This window comes from Orbicella faveolata, unplaced genomic scaffold, assembly GCF_042242905.1.
Source record: "Orbicella faveolata isolate gen_17 unplaced genomic scaffold, um_ofav_v1 contig_34, whole genome shotgun sequence".
Taxonomy (NCBI): Eukaryota; Metazoa; Cnidaria; class Anthozoa; order Scleractinia; family Merulinidae; genus Orbicella; species Orbicella faveolata.
Window position 1 is genome coordinate 23989878 of NW_028301563.1, and position 18122 is coordinate 24007999.

The following is an 18122-nucleotide window of genomic DNA, read 5'->3' on the forward strand; positions in this document are numbered from 1 at the left end:
GGGACAAATGGCTAGGACATTGATTTGTTTAAAAAGAAACCTTGTTATGGTTTGAAAACATACTTGGAGGCGTTCATGAATAAAGGCCCTGGTGTATTATCTTTGTTTATTTTTTTTTTTCGAAAAACATTGTCGTGTGGTGTGAGTGCGTTCCAAGAAAGGTATTAAGGTGCCTACCCAATGTCATTTTTCTTGATTTACACCGAATACAGCGTTGAGGATATATTATGAATATCGAAGTGCAAGAACAGAAATTTTGCCAGTCGTCGGACCAGTTGATCCAAAACATCACCCAACTGATCAATAGGTTGGTGTCCAACGTGGTTGAGAGGTCGCCGCAGTTATACATGAAAACCAAGCTTCCCTTGTTGAGTTGCACTGTTAGTTTATCCCAAGTAGTGGTGAAGATGCAACAAGCCTGGAAGCCATGGCAGAACCAGCATCTATTCCAGTAGAGATCGCTATTCCTTTGGAATAACGGATCCACGATCAAGCCCCTCTCCCATCACCACAAACAGTACATAAAGAAAACACCGTGTAGAAAAAAAAAAACAAAAAAAACACAAGGATCCAAACATGCCTCTAGAAGCCATTTCGCTCTTGGAAGGAACGTGCTTGAAAGCAGCAGCTGTGCAATTGGAGCCCGACGTCTTGCACACCTTGGATTCGATCTATGCCTTTTACCATTGTCAATGGTGGTGTAACAGTCACATGTACCGTGTTTTCAAGGTATACCAGGCTCTCTTCAATGGGATGGCCTTACTAGTGGTGGCTGCTGGTGCGATTACCAGTTCCATATTCGCGAATACCATCTGTCCAAACCCCAAGGCGCGTGAGAACGAGTACCTGCTGTTACCAGCGAATCCCACTTGTTAACTCCATCGAGTGGAAGTGTATGATGTTTAACAACGAACACCCAATACACTGAAAAATTTATAAAATGAAGTGTGTCGTTAGACGTTTGGTCCGATCATACAGATCAGAAAGGGGTACAATAAGAGGGACGTTAGTGATGTTGAGCAGATAGCGGAAGAAGAAGAACACGGTGAGGATAAGGAATATGAAAAACCACAGGACGAATCAGAGGACGAAGAAGATGACAAACCAGAAGAGGAAAAAGATGAAGAACCAGAGGGGGAAGAAGATGAGGAAGAAAATCCATGGGTGGCCATTGGAAATGAAGTCGAGGAGCGAAATAAAGAAAAACTTGCCTATAATCTGGCTATCTGAAACATGGAATCCCACTGGCAGTGATGAATCCACCAATGTTTTGCTTAGACACGCGCCCTTACTCCCGAGCCAGACGGTGGTTACTTACAAATTTCCTTTTTTCTTTAATTTGGTCGAGAAAAATTCGTTGATAGTTCAGAAAATATTTCTAAGAGTCATAAAAATGGCAACGACCGTTGCGAAACGGACAACTGCTCCGAAGGCTCAGTGAATATTTGCCAATGTTCACTGAGCCTGAGGCGAATAATTGTTTTAGTATTATTTTCAGAGGTGAATATCAAGGAATAAAATAACGGATTAAAACATAACAACATAGACGCAATTGCTTGTTTGCATACACTTATGCAACCTTAGTTTTAATGATAAACTTATATGTGCATCGATTGCGAATCAATTTACTTATCGTGTTTAGCAGTAAAACAAACAAACGAAACAATACGAAAAATGAATTCATCCGGTACCTTTGTTTTATCGTTGCTGACTTTATTCACAGTTGTCATGATCGTCTAAAAATGATTAGCTTTTTAAATTTCGGTCAATCGATCTCACCTAGCTGCAGGCGATCACTGAGTTTGCGATTCTATAATGTCTTGAATACGAGTTCTTGAAAGGATTTTAAGTTCAAGGGCGCAGCGTTCATTTTGAAAATTCTCCATTCTTTTAAATATTCTGGACTTGGTATGGTGCCTTCCGAATAAATGAAAAAATTATTCAGAAACTGTACGCTATGTTTACTTGGAAATCTCTCAGTCGTCCAAACAAGGAGGAATATCGAGACTCTGGTCTCTGGGTCTTTTATTTGCCAGAAGTCTGTCTTGAATGATCTCCGTATAACTTCACTACTTCCACTTCGCTGCTGCCTCTACTTGAGTAATTGACTGACAAATGCACACGTACTTAAATATCACAGCGGTAGCTATGTGGCCACATGGGACGACTGAACTTGAAGGATGCGAAGTACACATGAAATAATTCATATTTGAACTGCGGTTGTAGATGAAAGTGAAGAATGATCATCGCAGTAATTTTCCAACTTAAGCAATTGGAAAGAAAAAGCCTGAAAAAAAATCGAGACTTCAACGGGATTCGAACCCGTGACCTCCGCGATACCGCGATATCGGTGCGATGCTCTACCAACTGAGCTATGAAGTCACACATTGGGAGCGAGGTCAATCAATTAAGCTCATATCTTCCCGTGAGGAGTGAAATGATGTGCAGTATACATGAAATAATTCTTTCCAATTGCTGAAATTGGAAAATTTAAGCAATTGGAAAGTAATAATAATCAAATCGTTCTAAATTGTCAAAATTGTCTAAATTGTATAAGCCCTATAACACAAGCCTAGATATGGCCTTGTCCCTAATACGTGGCTACCCGTGGGAGGGAGGGTGTAAAGGAATTCGATGCTAAATCAAGCGGTAGATGTTAATGGCAGGGATCTTTTATATAATAACCCGTTATTCTCGCATTTTGATTGGTTCTCGCCTATGATCTATTAGAGGACAGACGCACGATTGACGTCATTATTACAAAGCTTTTCCCTCTGTGTTTTAAAATGGCGGAAAATTTTAACAATTTAGATAATATTTTACGTGACTGGGCAAAGGATAAGGTACAAAAAAAAGTCTTGTCGAGGCATTGAACAGGTACGAGAAGCAGTAACAAAAAAGATCAAACCGTTTCTTTTCTAAGAAATGACTTAGAAAAAATACTCGAGCAGTCTCAGTCGACAGTCGTGCGAGACTAAACCAAGCACAAAATTGGTCTTGGTAAGCCGAGAACCACTGCTTTATCTCAAATTTAACAAGCCTGATTAACAAAATATTGATGAGATTAATTTATTTAACAAATTCAACTTTTCTCATTCTCAAATTAACTGTTGATACACTAATTGATGTCAAGAATAAAACATCGAAACATCACTTCTTGAAATCAGTTTAAATAAACAGATAACCTTGCTTTCCGACATGCGAATGCTCCAGCCCGTTTCAGGGGACAGCAGCAAGCAAAGTATAGCAAACTACAGCTCACGCCCAGCTTTATCACAGTTAAAAGGTGTCTCCGACACTATTTTAAACTCATATGAGAATCACCAACCACAGACGACACAAATTTTCTCCATCACTAACGCTCCTTTCATTCAAAACTCGAATCGAATAGCCTCCAGGTTAACTGCAACCGCAAGTTTTCCCAACGTATCATGAAAAGCTGGACCGGTCACGTGCGTATGATTAGCCAATTAAATTCGAGGATTTAGGATTCTTGCCCGCTCAGATGCTTGAGAAAAAAATAAGTGTTTTTTATCATTTTTCCTCAGAATGAACACTTCGAACTCTTGCATTGTTCTCTGTCCAACACTTAAATCAACGCATAAATGAACACCGTTATTCAGCCATCGGAAAACACCTTGAAACACAGCAAGGGAACAACAAAACAGAGACTGGCCACCTTTTCAAAGTTCTGAGGAAATGTAACAGCAAATTCGATTGCTAAGTCTACGAGATGCCGTACGTAAAGGATCGACATCAAACGTTCTCTTAACACGCAAACCGACTCCATTCGCGCCAAACTGTTTACGTAACACTTTCGCACACGTTTGTCTTTATTGCGTTTCCTACCTTGAGAATTATACGCATAGGACCTGCAAATATTTTATGTATTGTTCATATTTTATATACTCTAAGTAGACGTTATACTTTTTCACTTTTTACCTTGATAATGGAACCGAAACCTTGTTAGTTGTTTAAATGTGTTTTACAAATCTTTTAGCGTTAAACTTCTTGTTCTACTTGATAGCAAAAATCACAAGCGAACTTAGGATCCACTTTGTTTTTCCCCGTAGCGTGACGTTGAAAACTAGAATTTTTGCGGAAAAGTTTAGCCCAGATAATAGTAAGGATTTGGCGAGTTTGAAATGCTCACATCGTAAAAAAACGATGTCACATCTAAAATATGCTATTCTGCTGTCCAACTAACTATTTTGGCAGATCTTTCAGTAAATCAAGGCTAAATATCGCAGAAAGTGGGAATAAAGTGATATTCTTCGCTAAAAATTTTGGCGGGAAATAATTCTGGCTAATGATTTTTTGGGGGACTTTGCAAGACCAGTTACTCCGACTTACCTCAAATTTTTAACAATTTTAACTAAACTGGATAGTGATGACAGTGTAAGAGACTGTGAAAAAAAAATATATCTTTTCTGTAGAAATAAAATACCGCACTTTTGAGAAACGAGTCGCTGAAAATGGCTAAAATTGAGTCACACCCATTAACGATTCAGCGGCGATAGATGGCACCTCAAGAAAAACGTAGGATTAAAGCGAAAAACCTCAAATATATCTCAGTCAACCAATAAGGGGACAAATATTATCGCAAAAAATAAGACTTTCTGGAATTTGTAAGAAGTATCTTTTAGCCTCACCTAAAGTTGCCGGAAATTTCGGCCATTTTAGACCGCTTGCGAGGCCAAAATTATGATGTGGTGATATCTCAAAGAAAAACGAACACCTACCTCGTTAAGTGCCATGGTTGTTAATCTTTTCGGATAGCTTTTATACTGTGAAAATTGATGAAGATAAACAGCCGACCTCAATCTTTTCCTGCTGCCCGGTTTTCTGTGACAATGACACTTAACTGAGATACGAAACTTCATATTTTCAACTAACGCCATTTTCGTCTATAGCAGTACGTTATATGTAATTAGCAAGACGAAAGTCATATTTTGAATACGATTTGCCCATATTTGTCCTTAAGACACTGAAGCAAGTAAAAGACGAGTGAAGAGTAATATCTTTAACTGAATATATTGCAACAGAAACCGTGGTATATTTTCAACATCTTTGCAAGAGGTGATGTGTGATGATGTCTGATGTGTACCTATATGATAAGTGAAGCTTTGGAGCTGCCGGACTGGTTCATAGCTTCCGGACCTTATCCCAGTTTCTATAGTATGAAGCGGCTAGGAGTATTTCCACTTCCCCTGGAGTGGAAGCTAGTCCATCGGAGGTCACTCCCCCGGAATTTGTCAGCTTTTCCCAACAATTCGCTGGTACCCATTTATACTCCTGAGTGGAGAGAAGCAATGTGTGAGAGTTAAGTGTCTTGCCCAAGAAAACAACACAGTGTCCCCGGTCAGGGCTCGAACCAGGACCGCTCGATCCGGGGACGAGCACACTAATCATGAGGCCACCGCGTCTCTATTTATATAATAAGTTGAGATTCAAATAAAATAAACTATTCATAATTTTTGAAAGATTTTCAATAAAAACAATGAGGACAATTCTGTCATCCCTTCTAGTAAAAATATGTTCTCAAAGACCAATTAACTCATGATTTTACAAGCACACCGGCGCACTTGCAGCCTACACTCTGTAAACAGGAGCACTGAGCTGCGGAACGTAGCCTGTCGCCAACTTAGTCTCAAAACGGACGAAAAGGCAGCAACTGTAATAACACGAGTTAACGACAGACTTATTATTTTGCACAGTAACTGTTATCACTCGTATCGGACTGGTTCCAGAACCACTTAAAAATTTCTTTGTTGAACACAGAATTTCTCACATTACATTCCTTGTACCCAATGACCGCGCTGCATCTGATCTTGCATCTTTCATGCTCTCTAACACCGACTTGCTTTACATTGATCTGCTAAAATTGAGTTTACTAGTTCAACTTAGGGTATTATATGGGGCGCAACGAATCCGAAAATGTTAATTTTAGTAACAGCTCATATGAAGCCAAAGTCACCACATACATTTCTCACGAAATGCGCTGAAAAAGTGCAAAATTTATTTACACATCAAAGAATACTATAAGAATTTGCAACAAATTCGACACAAAATGTGACACAAAGACAAATGAAAACGTAATATTGACAAACACTTAGTTAAAATACCGTTTGAAGACATTGCTGATAAAGACGGATAAGACATGGTTGATATGGACAAGTTATATATCCATATAATTGACACATTAAACTGTTTCTTAATAGTTTCTTAGTAAGATCATCAATTTGGGCGATTGTCGCCTTTTAAAACGCTTGTTGTGTAAGATAAATTCGATGTTAAGTCGGCGCGGACATTTTGTGACTCTCTGCCCTAATCTCCTATGTCTCAGGCTAAATATGAGTGGTGTCACAAATGAAATAGATCTTGCAATTCCGGGATCTCAGAATTTTCTAGATCGAGAAACAACATGGAAAGGATCTTGTAAGAGAGTTTTGTTTTCCCATTTTTATTTTTATTATTCTTGTTTTCTGTAAGATTGTATCCTATATCAGGAAGGGAACCTCCTGGCACACACTCTTTAATTTCTCTTTTATCGTGCAATTGACACTGATTGTGATTATTCGTTGGTAGGCACTTGCAAAACAATCAGTTGAACGACTTACCTGAGGATATTTTCCGCTACAATACCGAGCTGGGAAAGCTGTGAGTAGATCTCTTCGTGTAACTCTAGATTACAGTAACTAAATTCCCAACTAGCCAATCAGAAGCTGTGTCTACTGTCTTGATATCCTGAGACATCAAGTCACTGACCTGATATGGCTACAATATCAGGTCATTTGGCCGAATTTGGGTACGGTAAAGACCTAATCGTTCCTTTCTGTTACGCTTTGGCGACATATCAGGCTGGTTTGGTCCCGCCATGGGTATTTCGGCTAGAGTAGCTCTCGCAAAAGTACGAACCATGGTTCTGCCAAACTCACCTGGTATGCCGCTGCACGCAATTTAAGAAAGTAAGTAAAAGAATAGTTTGGCAGGTAACAAGTCCGCCTGTTGAACGGCCACAGAACAAGCAACGGCGTGAAGTTCTGTATCCACTGCACTTGAAGATAAATTTAATTTTTTTTTAATGAACCACTAGATAGACGCGAGAATCCAAACTTTATTTTGACTAAGGTGGACGTCAGCGACGTTTTCTTCCTTTTAAAGTTTCGGTCTTGATAATAAAAATGCCACTCTTGTCTTCGAAGCAGTCTCCAATCGTTTTTCCAAGGTGTACTATCTATATATTTCTTTAATCTCTCGCATTCAATTTGGCGAAACTTAACTCTTTGGCTCTCTTAATTTTGTAATGTGTATTTTCTGTGAAGGTTGGAGATAAATTACGACGTAGAAAGCTAGTAGAGCCCTACAATTCGAAGAAAAAAACTTGAATAAATCAAGTGAAGACAAGAGAGAATCTACACTGCCTTCTTCGTTTACAAAACCATTAACATTACAAGCCTTTCCATAAACGTAGTGTAGTTCAGGGTCGCTGACGCCGCTTTGCTGCGAATAGTCCATTTCGGCTGCTAAAATTAACAGCGCTCTTTAGTTAAGTTTTGGTACAAACAAAGTTTACCATGAGGATATGCAGGTGTGAAACAGTAAATTTAAAGAAGAATTTTGTTTCAGTCGGGCAAGGTCAACGTCCGGCGCTCTGATCTACTCTGATTGGTTAAGTGAGAGCAAAGTGTACAGAGCAAACTTAGTCATGCAAAGAAAACTTATGTGTGTAACAGAAACCGTAATGACACAACACTGTTCACTTGTCTTTCCTGTCAAAATTCGAAACATGTAAAGAACAGACGGAAAATATGCAATACTGATTGAGAAGCCCTTACGATTTCCTTCCATGCATACATTTCCTCTCAGGTCATGATTTGTTGTGGTTGAAAAGGTCCTTTTAAGAGCTAAGTAAATCTCCTTTGGAATTTCACGGGTAAACTCCGAATACCAAGATCTCTTAATTCGCCGAGGAGCTGGCAGCCTTCTGTAGATTAAATCCAACCATGTACAGGTCTCGTCTTTTAACTCTGCTCCTGTGTTGAGTGATGATGATTCACAGAAAATGGAAAAAGGATCTTTCTCTCGAGCACGTTGTTCGTAAAGACCTCGTAATCTTTTTGCCTTTTGTTTAACAAAAAAATGCGAAGTTTTCCCCCAGGTCACTGCATTCTATGAAACAATTGACAGCTGACTCAATAGCTTCTCTGTTTTGTCGCTTACCTCGTCACTGGATTCTTGTAGCTCTTCTGTGTCAACACGAGTCATTTCTTCGAGAACATATTGAAATGGCACAGAAGCCGCCGTTTTGAAACTTGTTTTCAATTTTTGTTGACGCGTCCGTTGATCCGAGATGCAATCACCCCGGCATTTTTGTTGGCGTGTGTGCCCAGGGTGATTGATTGGATACCGAATTTGTGACATTATATTCTTTGTACCTAATCAGCTGCATTTGATCTTGCAACTTTTATGCTCTCTTACACCGACTTGTTATAACAACTGATCGCTAAAATTGAGTTTACTAGTTCACCTAGGTTATCATATAGGGAACAACCAATCCGAAAATGTTAATTTTAGTGGCAGGTCATACGAAGCAAAAGTGACCACATACCTTTCTTACGAAATGCGCAGAAAAAGTGCAAAGTTGATTTGGGCATCAAAGAGTAGTATAGGAATTTTTAACAAATTCGACACAAAATGTGACACAAAGACAAATGTACGCGTAATAATAAGAAACACTTAGTTAAAATACCCTTTGAAGACATTGCTGATAAAGACGGACAAGACATAGTTCATATTGACAAGTTATATATCCGTATCATTGACACATTAAACTGTTTCTTAATAGTTTCTTAGTAAGATCATCAATTTCGGTGATTGTCCCTTTTTAAGAGCTCCTGCCTGAGAGCATTGAGAATCGTGCGACAGCGACTATTTTGGCACATTGCTCATATTTTGCCTCAAGATACCTTTTGGTGAACTGTTTTAAAAATCATAATTTTAAGTTCCAGCGCTTTTTTGTTTTTGAAAAAAAATGCCAAAGTTTGAAAATGCGGTCAAAGTGCGTTTTCCGCCCAGTGGAATGCCCCAAATAACACGAAAAGACGAAGCGTTCGTAAAATCTTGAAATTCAATCAAGTACCGTTAAATTTTACTCAAATATAGAATAGCTATTCCTCTTTACGGCTAATTTTAAAAGATATGTCAAATGCTCTATTATTTTAAGTTTTCAAGGCATTCAAAAAACATTTCTGGCGACCGGTTAACGAGAGGCAAAATATTGGCTATTTTTGACTGGAGAAAACCTTCTCTGGTACCTAATTATTTTAGAATCTAACTCCACAGCTGAAAAGATTTGTCTTTTAACTGTTATTCTGCCAAATCTCAAGGTCGGACTCGAACTGGTTCCCTTTGAAAAAACCTGGAATCTACGAACAATGTTCAGCACATCTTTCAAAATATTTGTCTACATTTCGACGTAAAGAAAGACCGAAACCTCAATGTTCGCTGCTTTGTACATTTGAGTGACTGGATTATCGTTATTTCTGAGCAACTTACGAAATAAAACGCTGAAATATATATTTATCGTGTGATTATTACCTTGAGATTTCAAGATAAGTTGTTGTGGGAAACTATTTTAAAATGACATGGCGACTTGCTATGTAAACATTGCGGAAATGGTCGTCTTTTCTCGGATGTATTTTCAACTTTATGAATGCATTTCAGAACAACTGTACGGGTCCGCAAATGATCCCAGGACCGCAAATGATCCCGGACCGCAAATGGTCCCCAAATTGGACCGCAAATGATCCCGGACCGGAAATGATCCCGATAGGGACCGCAAATGATCCCGACTAAAAAATACCGAATGGCATGGATGGTGGGATGGTGTGGATAGGCAATTGGCGTACGTGAATACGGATGTTTTTATTAAAGCCATCTTACAATTATAATCAAGAGAAAATGAGGCTTACAACTTGCTTTTTTTTTCATATTTTCGACTAAATTTTGTTGCTAACTACGATGTTATGAATATCACCACTCAACCATCAAAACGCGACTTGGCTTGCATTTCTTTGCAATTCTCAGTAAAATTATGATCAGTGCAACATACGCTACATATCCTCCTTTGTTAAACACTGATATTTCGGTGTTATAGTTAAATCACATTTTATCAGCCACTAACGCCACTCGTCTAAAGTTTTAAACTAAAATCTAACCATGAAGCAACTATTAAGGAAGACGTTGTCACCTGAGTAGACCTACAAGCCTATCGCTTCATCACGCTGTGAAACACCTAGTGTATAGCACTGGGAATTTGAACAAATTTATTTTGTTATTTTTTCTTTGGTCGTATTTTGGCTTTAATTCTTCCGAAATGACTACTTGAGTATTCTAAGAAGCCAAAATTCCAAGCTATAGTTATGAAGTTCAGCTTCGTGACCAAGCAAGGCTAAGGCTTGCACTTAGTTTTGACAAGTTAGCTGTATGATAGATGTTTGATACTATCGCCCCGGGATTTCGAAAATGTTTACAAGTATGTGTTTTTCGAAGAATTCTAATTCAATAGGTCAGGCATAAGAGGCGGTATATTTATATCTGTTTACAATTAGCGTGCTTCGTTTGGAAACCAGAGCATTTTGAATTTCAGGGTTATGGAGGTTGCGTGACACAAGGCTACTATCGAGTTTGTTGAAAAATATATACTTATCTCATGATTTTGAGCCTTCTTGGAAGTTAGAGCATCAGGAGAAGTGCTTATGTGAATGCTTGTATGTTTAGTGCTAATAATCAGTCGCCTTGAAACCCAAAGTAAGTTCTAGATGTTTACACTATATTCCGGCTGCCATATTGGTGTACAACGGATGTATACCAACATGGCGTTTTCTTACTGGGCTCAGTAAATTTCTGGGAAACATTTACTACGAATTTCTGAAGTTTGGGGAAACGCGCAGGCCTAAAACTCGGAGAAGTGTCTTAATTAGTTATCTTCTATAGCGTACATCGCAATGTCTTAGCTTTTTCCATTGGTTGGTTTTCGATTTATTATTATTTTTTTTTATTGCGTGACAGTGAAAACGATCTGAACCGTTCGAAGAACAAAACAGCAACTGTGGAATATATTTTTTTGTAAAATGATAAAACATGTTTTTTAGTTCATAATTTTTGTATATGTTCCCACCTTCCTCTGATATAAATCCATGCCATTCCTTATATTTTGATCGGGATCATTTGCGGTTTGTGGTTCAATTTGGGAATGATTTGCGGTCGGCATCATTTGCGGTCCTGGGATCATTTGCGGACCCGCACAGAACTCTCCAAACAAGATTTGGTAAAAGATAACATCTCATCAATGTCTAACAGCGCTTAGTTTACGCGCAATGGTGTAAACTTATTTGTTATTTCTCATTTTCCGACTGGACTGTAATTTGATCTAATTTCACCTTTTACCTACAACTTCCCGATCCCACGCAAACCACGCACAGTCATATAAATATATTTCTAAAATAAACACAAAATACGCACCAAAACCCGTTTTCCCATCTACTTGCTATCGCTCCAGCTTTCAGCTAGCATTAAAGCATCCGTTGTAGGAACCAGATGTGTTTGAAATCTTCCCGAAAGGTCAGTTTATTTACAAAGTAACACAACAGCCAAGTCACGTGCACACCAAAGTGCGGTAAAATTATTGGCTACATTGAACTGGAAAACCAGGAACACATGAGACCAGTCCTGCTGTTGGCTTAGCTGTGCCATTTTGTGCCCCTAAGAGTTTGTATTTTTCACATGGCATTTTTCTGTAGCTACATTACGCTGCAAGGTAGGTCCAGCGTTTGCGGACAATCGAGCGACTATCCAGGACACCTCGAGTGCGTTAGCTTAAAGGACTGCACGAGAGATGTCAGCAGTCATTTGGCAAGCTTCAAACTAAGCGGGGATGAGGGTATTAATACAGAGATGAAGTTACTGTTGGCGAGAGCTGGTGAGTGGTGTCATTTATGCTATTTTTGAACCGGTAGTGCCCACATACAGATGAGATGTTTAGCTAAAAGTTGTCAATGTTTTAGGTGTGTTTAAAGTGGAAGAAGAGCACGAGTTGCTTAATATTTTTCCGCACCACAGAGCCGTTTATGGTATCCGTTGGAGGACAGGAAAATCTGTCTCCACAGTCCCTGCAGAGATGGCCGCCCACAAATCAGCGAATGCTAAAGCTAAAGGAATTTACCTAGTGAATAGCCACCAATCAACAGTAATTTTCGAGGAAACCAAGATTCTCATTCCAGTTGGATCGCGTGAGTTGCATATAGCCTAAAATGTTTACCAGATCTCGTACAAGTAGTTATACATATACATGTAACTGTTCCTATTTCATAACCATGAGGGGTGAAACAGACTGGCTTGTGAAGTAATCGCAAAGGGAAATAAGGCAAGGGATCGCGCGAGAGAATGGAACAGTTATTTCTGTGGTCTTGAAGTCACTCTGATTTCGTAAGAGCTTTTTCGAATTACTTTAATTGGCTGAGAAAATTCGCATTGTCCTCGAGCAGTATATTTTTCGGCAAGAAGTGAAAGGTTTATTGCTCCACTTTTTCAGCAATTTGCAAACAGTGTAAAGAGTTCGTGAGCAAACAGCTCTTGGAAAACAAGTCACTGCCGGACCAGAAGTCAGAAGCCTGTGGAACACCTTTGGCTGCGCCTACGGCTGAACAAGCTGTACTACATGCTGAGTCATCTCAAGAACAATCCACGGTAAGAAGCTGACTAATTTTGCGCCGGGTGTTAATTTAATCATGCCAGCCCAAAACCCACCCCAACACCATCGCACACACTTCACAACATACACCCACATACCAACAAGAAAATAAATACGCTTTTTAGTTACTATTGAAATTATTTTTACTTATAGCAGACATTGGTGGAAAAGGATCCCTCGGACAACGATGTTTCATCTGAAGATCTGGCGGCAGAATTATCAAGGCTTGCAATTGACGATGAGACTTTCCTTAGTCCAGATACAGATAGCATTGTTTCAAGCACGAGCGAGGAAACGCAAGCTGTGAAGGCAATGTCGGTGGTGCCTCGAGAAAGGTTGAATGAGTATTTACTCTCCGACGGTATCGCTCCGATAGTTCAACCCTGGCTTGAGTGGGAACAGGTCTCTGACAGAACCAAGCAACGATACACCAAAAGAACGGCAGAGATCGTGTCCTCAGTCCTCCGCACAATCAGCCCGAAAGACGCAGGTTCTCTTTGGCAGGCCACTGTCTCGTCTGCTGCCATGAAGAAGGCCCTTGGTCTAGAAGACTTATCGCAGCCGTCAAAAGACTACCTCGAGGCTTTGGCAGAGGCTTACGGCAATGCAAATGGCTAGTACACGAGAAGACAGATTCTGTCCATCATGGCAGGTCTTGCCAGCTAAAAGGCCATCTCAGTGTTTATACCAGGCTTGTCGAGATATCACTGCACCATAGCCAACCTTCATCGCCTGCAGTTTGAGCGCGGCGCTTCCATGACCTACCAACCATTAGTGAGAGTAAGAGTTGAGCGGCAGCAGTTGGACCATTTTCTGTCCTTCATTACGAGTCCTCATTTAGTCCAAGATCTGCCTTTTGGACAGAACATGCTGACGCTTTCCTCAGGAAAAACTATTGAAATACCGAACGCCATCCGTACGCTTATTCCACAGAGGATAGCGGGCCAGTACGAACAGTACTGCGATGAGACGGGATTCGAGCCCTTCAGCGAGCGCACCATGTTGCGGATACTAGCAGAGTGCAAAGCTTCAGTGCGCAAGTCTCTTCAATGGCTTGAATACTTTGCCGCAGAAGGTGCTCGCGCTTTTGAAGACCTTGAATCCTTAGTGTGCCAGCTTAGCGAACTCGGACTGGGAAAGGAATCAGATGCCATTGACACCCAATCCTTGAAGACTGCCAAATTGTATCTTAAAGGCGATTTCAAGCTAATAGTTTTTTGAAAACTAACCCTAAAAAATTGTAGGACTGGGACAAAATCTGTCTCGCGGTGGGTTGCTCAAAATTCGCTTTGAATATGCCCTTTAAACATAGATGCTAATGTTCATTTTTTTTTTCGAATTCATTCTACAGTAGTAATTCTGTAAAACGGCAGTAAAACGGTAATCTAGAAAAAGCAAAAATTAGTCCAAAGGCTCTCCCATCGAAAGATCAGGCTTTGATGAGGGAGAAGGGGATGGCGAGAGGGGTGGAGGGTGGGGGTGGGAATGGCCAATTGATGGGAAAAGTGCCTTAGTCACCTTTTCCATTTATTTTTTAATGGTGTTTTATTTTAACCGCCACGATTTTTTCCTTTATTCTCTTTGATCCAAGGCCAGCTGAATATGTACCTTATTAGTGTAGCGATCTTGGCAATACAGGTATGACGTGTAATGCATTTAAATGCATTCCTTGACAGGTTCACATTAGCACCAACTCTGAGGTAGCCAGTCACTGCAGTGTGTTTGCCCTTAGCGATTGTACCAACCCAGACCTTCGGCAACAATGCGATCACCGACACGAAGACGTATGCGAGCAGTGCGAAAACCTAAATTCTACGCTTGCCGCCATTTCAGAAGCCGTAGCTAGGGCGCCGTTTCACACGGATGACGACAGAGACGAAGCTGTATATCTTACCAATCACGCCACGCTTGCCATCCAGTCATGGGAATGTCATTTGTTACGATTAGCACACCAAGACCAGGTTCGCCTGGATGTCATCGTTGCCCTCAACCAAGAAGCGGTTTTCATTGTAAACGACTGGGCAATGAAGTTCTTGCCGCAGAGGTACCGAGAGTCCCAAGCAGATTGATTTGGCAAGCGTGCTATATCCTGGCACATATCAGTCGTATACCGACGGGTAGAAGGGGTCCTACAGTAGCAAGGGTTCATCCACGTCATCCAGTCATGTAGCCAGGGAAGCTCTTCAGTCGTAGCCATCATGCACCACGTTCTGACCACACTTAAGCAGGAGCACCCGGAAATCAACACGGCCTTTTTTCGTCAGGATAACGCCGGGTGTTACCATTCCTCTCGCACAATCCTGGCGTGTCGACATATGGGAACACGTTGCGGAATTTTGGGTGGCACGTATTGATTTTAGCAATCCACAAGGGGGTAAAGGTGCGGCAGATCGATTGGCTGCGTCACGCAAATTCCATATCAGGACATACATAAATGAAGGACACGACGTGTGCACTGCAAATGACATGAAAATTGTATTGATTTCTCATGGAGGATTGGAGGGAGTCCGAGTGGTTTCCATGGACACCATTGCCGAGACGCAAGACTCGGCCCAGACAGTAGCAAGTATCACAAGGCTGAACAACTTTGAGTTTACTTCAACAGACACCGTTACTTGTTGGCGTGCATATGGTGTCGGTCCTGGTGATGTAATCAAACTGGATGTATCGTCTTTTAGGTCTTCTGGTGAGTAGCCAAATATTGTAGACATAATGTCACGATTTGTTCTACGGACTGACAAACTCTCTTATTTTGCCGTTACTACGGTGTTCTTCACAATTCGACCTAAATTATATACAATAACGAGTGCGGAAACCTCCCTGATTAATAGTGTTAGGTAGAGAGGGAGTGAGGGATGGGTAATGCTTTTCAGTAGTACCTCTTCAACACCTGTTATTACCAATAACAATAACTGCATTGTTACTTGTTCCTAGATTGAAATATAATGTGGATGTGTGTCTCATCATATTTCAGAACCAAGTCAGAGCGGACTAGTGGCAGCATTTTCCCCGGGAGACTTCAAACCTTTGGGCAACAAGTCGACCAAAGCCACAACTCCTGAAGCCAGCGCGGAGGAAATGCAGAATGTCAATCCAGAGGAGAGCAACAAAGTTGCTGGGGTTTATTCATGTCCCCAGGATGGGTGCGTGCGCATCTTTCAACAGGTATCGGCGCTTGAAAAGCACTTGTCCCTCGAGAAATGGACACGGTCCCCTGAGAGACATACTGTGATAGATCTAGCCAAAATGGGTTAGAAGTCAGCCCTGGAGGAGGGCGTTGGCGTTTTACCAACCCTAAAAACCTCAACGCTTTCCCAGGATTACCCTATTGCAGCTGCCAAGGAGGGATGGGCTCTTTTGGCTAAATTTCGTATCGGCCAAACAACAGGCCGAAAGCTCGATGCGGAGGTCGTTGCTCGTGAAATGCGTCGTGCTCGTGGTGCTGACTGTCTGCGCCTTTTCCAGTCATCAGAACTCCTTACAGCCTCGCAGAGCGCCTCTTACTTTTCACGTCTTAATGCTGCCGCTCGCCAGCAAGATATGAATGAGTTAGATATCCAGGCATCAGAAGAGGAGACAAATTTCACTGGCGCCAGAGACGTGGCGGCCACAGCAAACCAGATCCAGCATCCCATTATGACTTGTATGGCCAGTTCCATCTTTGCTCAATGGTGAAAGGTGATACCTTGAAGATACTCAAGTTACCAACGCTGCAGCGTGTATGCGAGGGCCTGGGTCTAGATATACCACAGCCTCCCGTGCGCAGGAGAGCTCCGTACATGGAACTACTAAAGGACATAACACAGAACTGTTCTTGTCAACAATGAACAAACCTTACGATCCACAAGGACTGTACTGAGGCCTGTTTACAAGAAGGGAGGGTACCGTATCAGTAGGGTTATCCTAGCCCGAGTTAACAAGCAAAATCAAATTTTGATTTCAAGCTCTTAATCATCCAGACACCATTTTTTCCTTGATTTTAGAACGCGTTTGAAGGCAAGACTATAAACAATTCTGCTTAAGGATATTTTAGCGACAGTAGCAACAAACATATCGGAAACTTAAGCGCCAAACTAAATATAAACAATTTTGGTGATTAATTGTTGATCGTCAGTGTGTAGAACATATTTTGTTTCATGGAATTGAAATTAAGTGATTCAGATAGCCGAGTTGTACCTATCTGAGTCTTTACAAGGACAACATATAACCCAGGTGCAAGGGTAACACTCACGCTCAGGTAGGGTTTGTCATCGTAGTGCATTCTGGCTGCATCATAAGCACGCCGATACAAAACAACAAACTTTCGAGTGCTAGAGAAGTCTTATTGTTAGGATAACTGTGGCATTAGGGTTACCCTTCCTTTTTGTTCACAGACTCCTACGACGCCGACCACTCCCCTCTCGCTTGCCGCCAAAAACCATGTGTGAAAAATGGGCAGCAAAAGTTTGGCAACAATTTGTATTTTGCTTGTAAAATACTAAGATAACCGTGACACCTGGAAATAAGCGAGGTTGTATTTGATTTTACAGTATTTGAGAATACTGCTAACTTAAGCTCACTTGTCTGCTAACTCGACTTTTACATTGACAACAGATATAGTATCCCGTCTCCGCATGCGTGACTCAAAGGAGTGTTGCATTACTCCGGGTCTCTCGCGTTTCAACAGCAAAACCACCGTCATAAAATGTCAGTTATGCTTGGTGGTAAAGGTACTTGATTCGAGAAAAATATGGCTTCAGAGGCTGCCTGCGGTGTCATTGGGGTAGGTTCGAGCTCTTGGTATGTATTGCGTTCACTTTGGATCTGAATATGAGCTCCGCACGATGAACCGAGTTGTTTGTAAACATTAAGCGGGCGGAATTAATATTTGCTATAATATTGAGCATAAAACTACAAGAGTCACAAGCGAAATTAACCTGTTCAGCTCGTGAAATTTGTCTTATAAAATCATAGATTATACGCTAATAAGGATATAATGCTGTTGTTTTCGTTGCAACTTATTCAGGAACGTTTGCGACAGGTATGTTTGTGTACTCTTGTCCCATGTGAAATCGACAGATTATCTGTTGACAACTGGTTTTCAAATTTTATCATTGTTTAATTTTTTTCACTCGCAGGCTTTCAATGGTTTCTAAATGACTTATCTAACTTAAGGGATAGATTAGTCGTAAGGTCAAGCCAGAAAATACAAGAGCTTATTTTTTATTTTCCTTAACCTCTAAGTTCAGCGTCCATTTCGTGTTCAAATTATCTGGTCATCTGTGAGTTGCTGCAGAGACGGAAGCGCGTTGAGTTCGAGCTTGAGATTTGGAAGGATAACAGCTAAAGAACAAAACGTTTAGCCCATAGAGTTAAATTTCGAAAAAAC

At 40.8% G+C, this 18122-nt stretch overlaps 1 pseudogene; it reads left to right on the forward strand.

Moving 5' to 3' along the window:
• The first annotated feature begins 12433 nt into the window (after positions 1 to 12433).
• LOC149105368 (uncharacterized) lies at positions 12434 to 17365 on the forward strand (annotated as a pseudogene).
• The last annotated feature ends 757 nt before the right edge of the window (positions 17366 to 18122 follow it).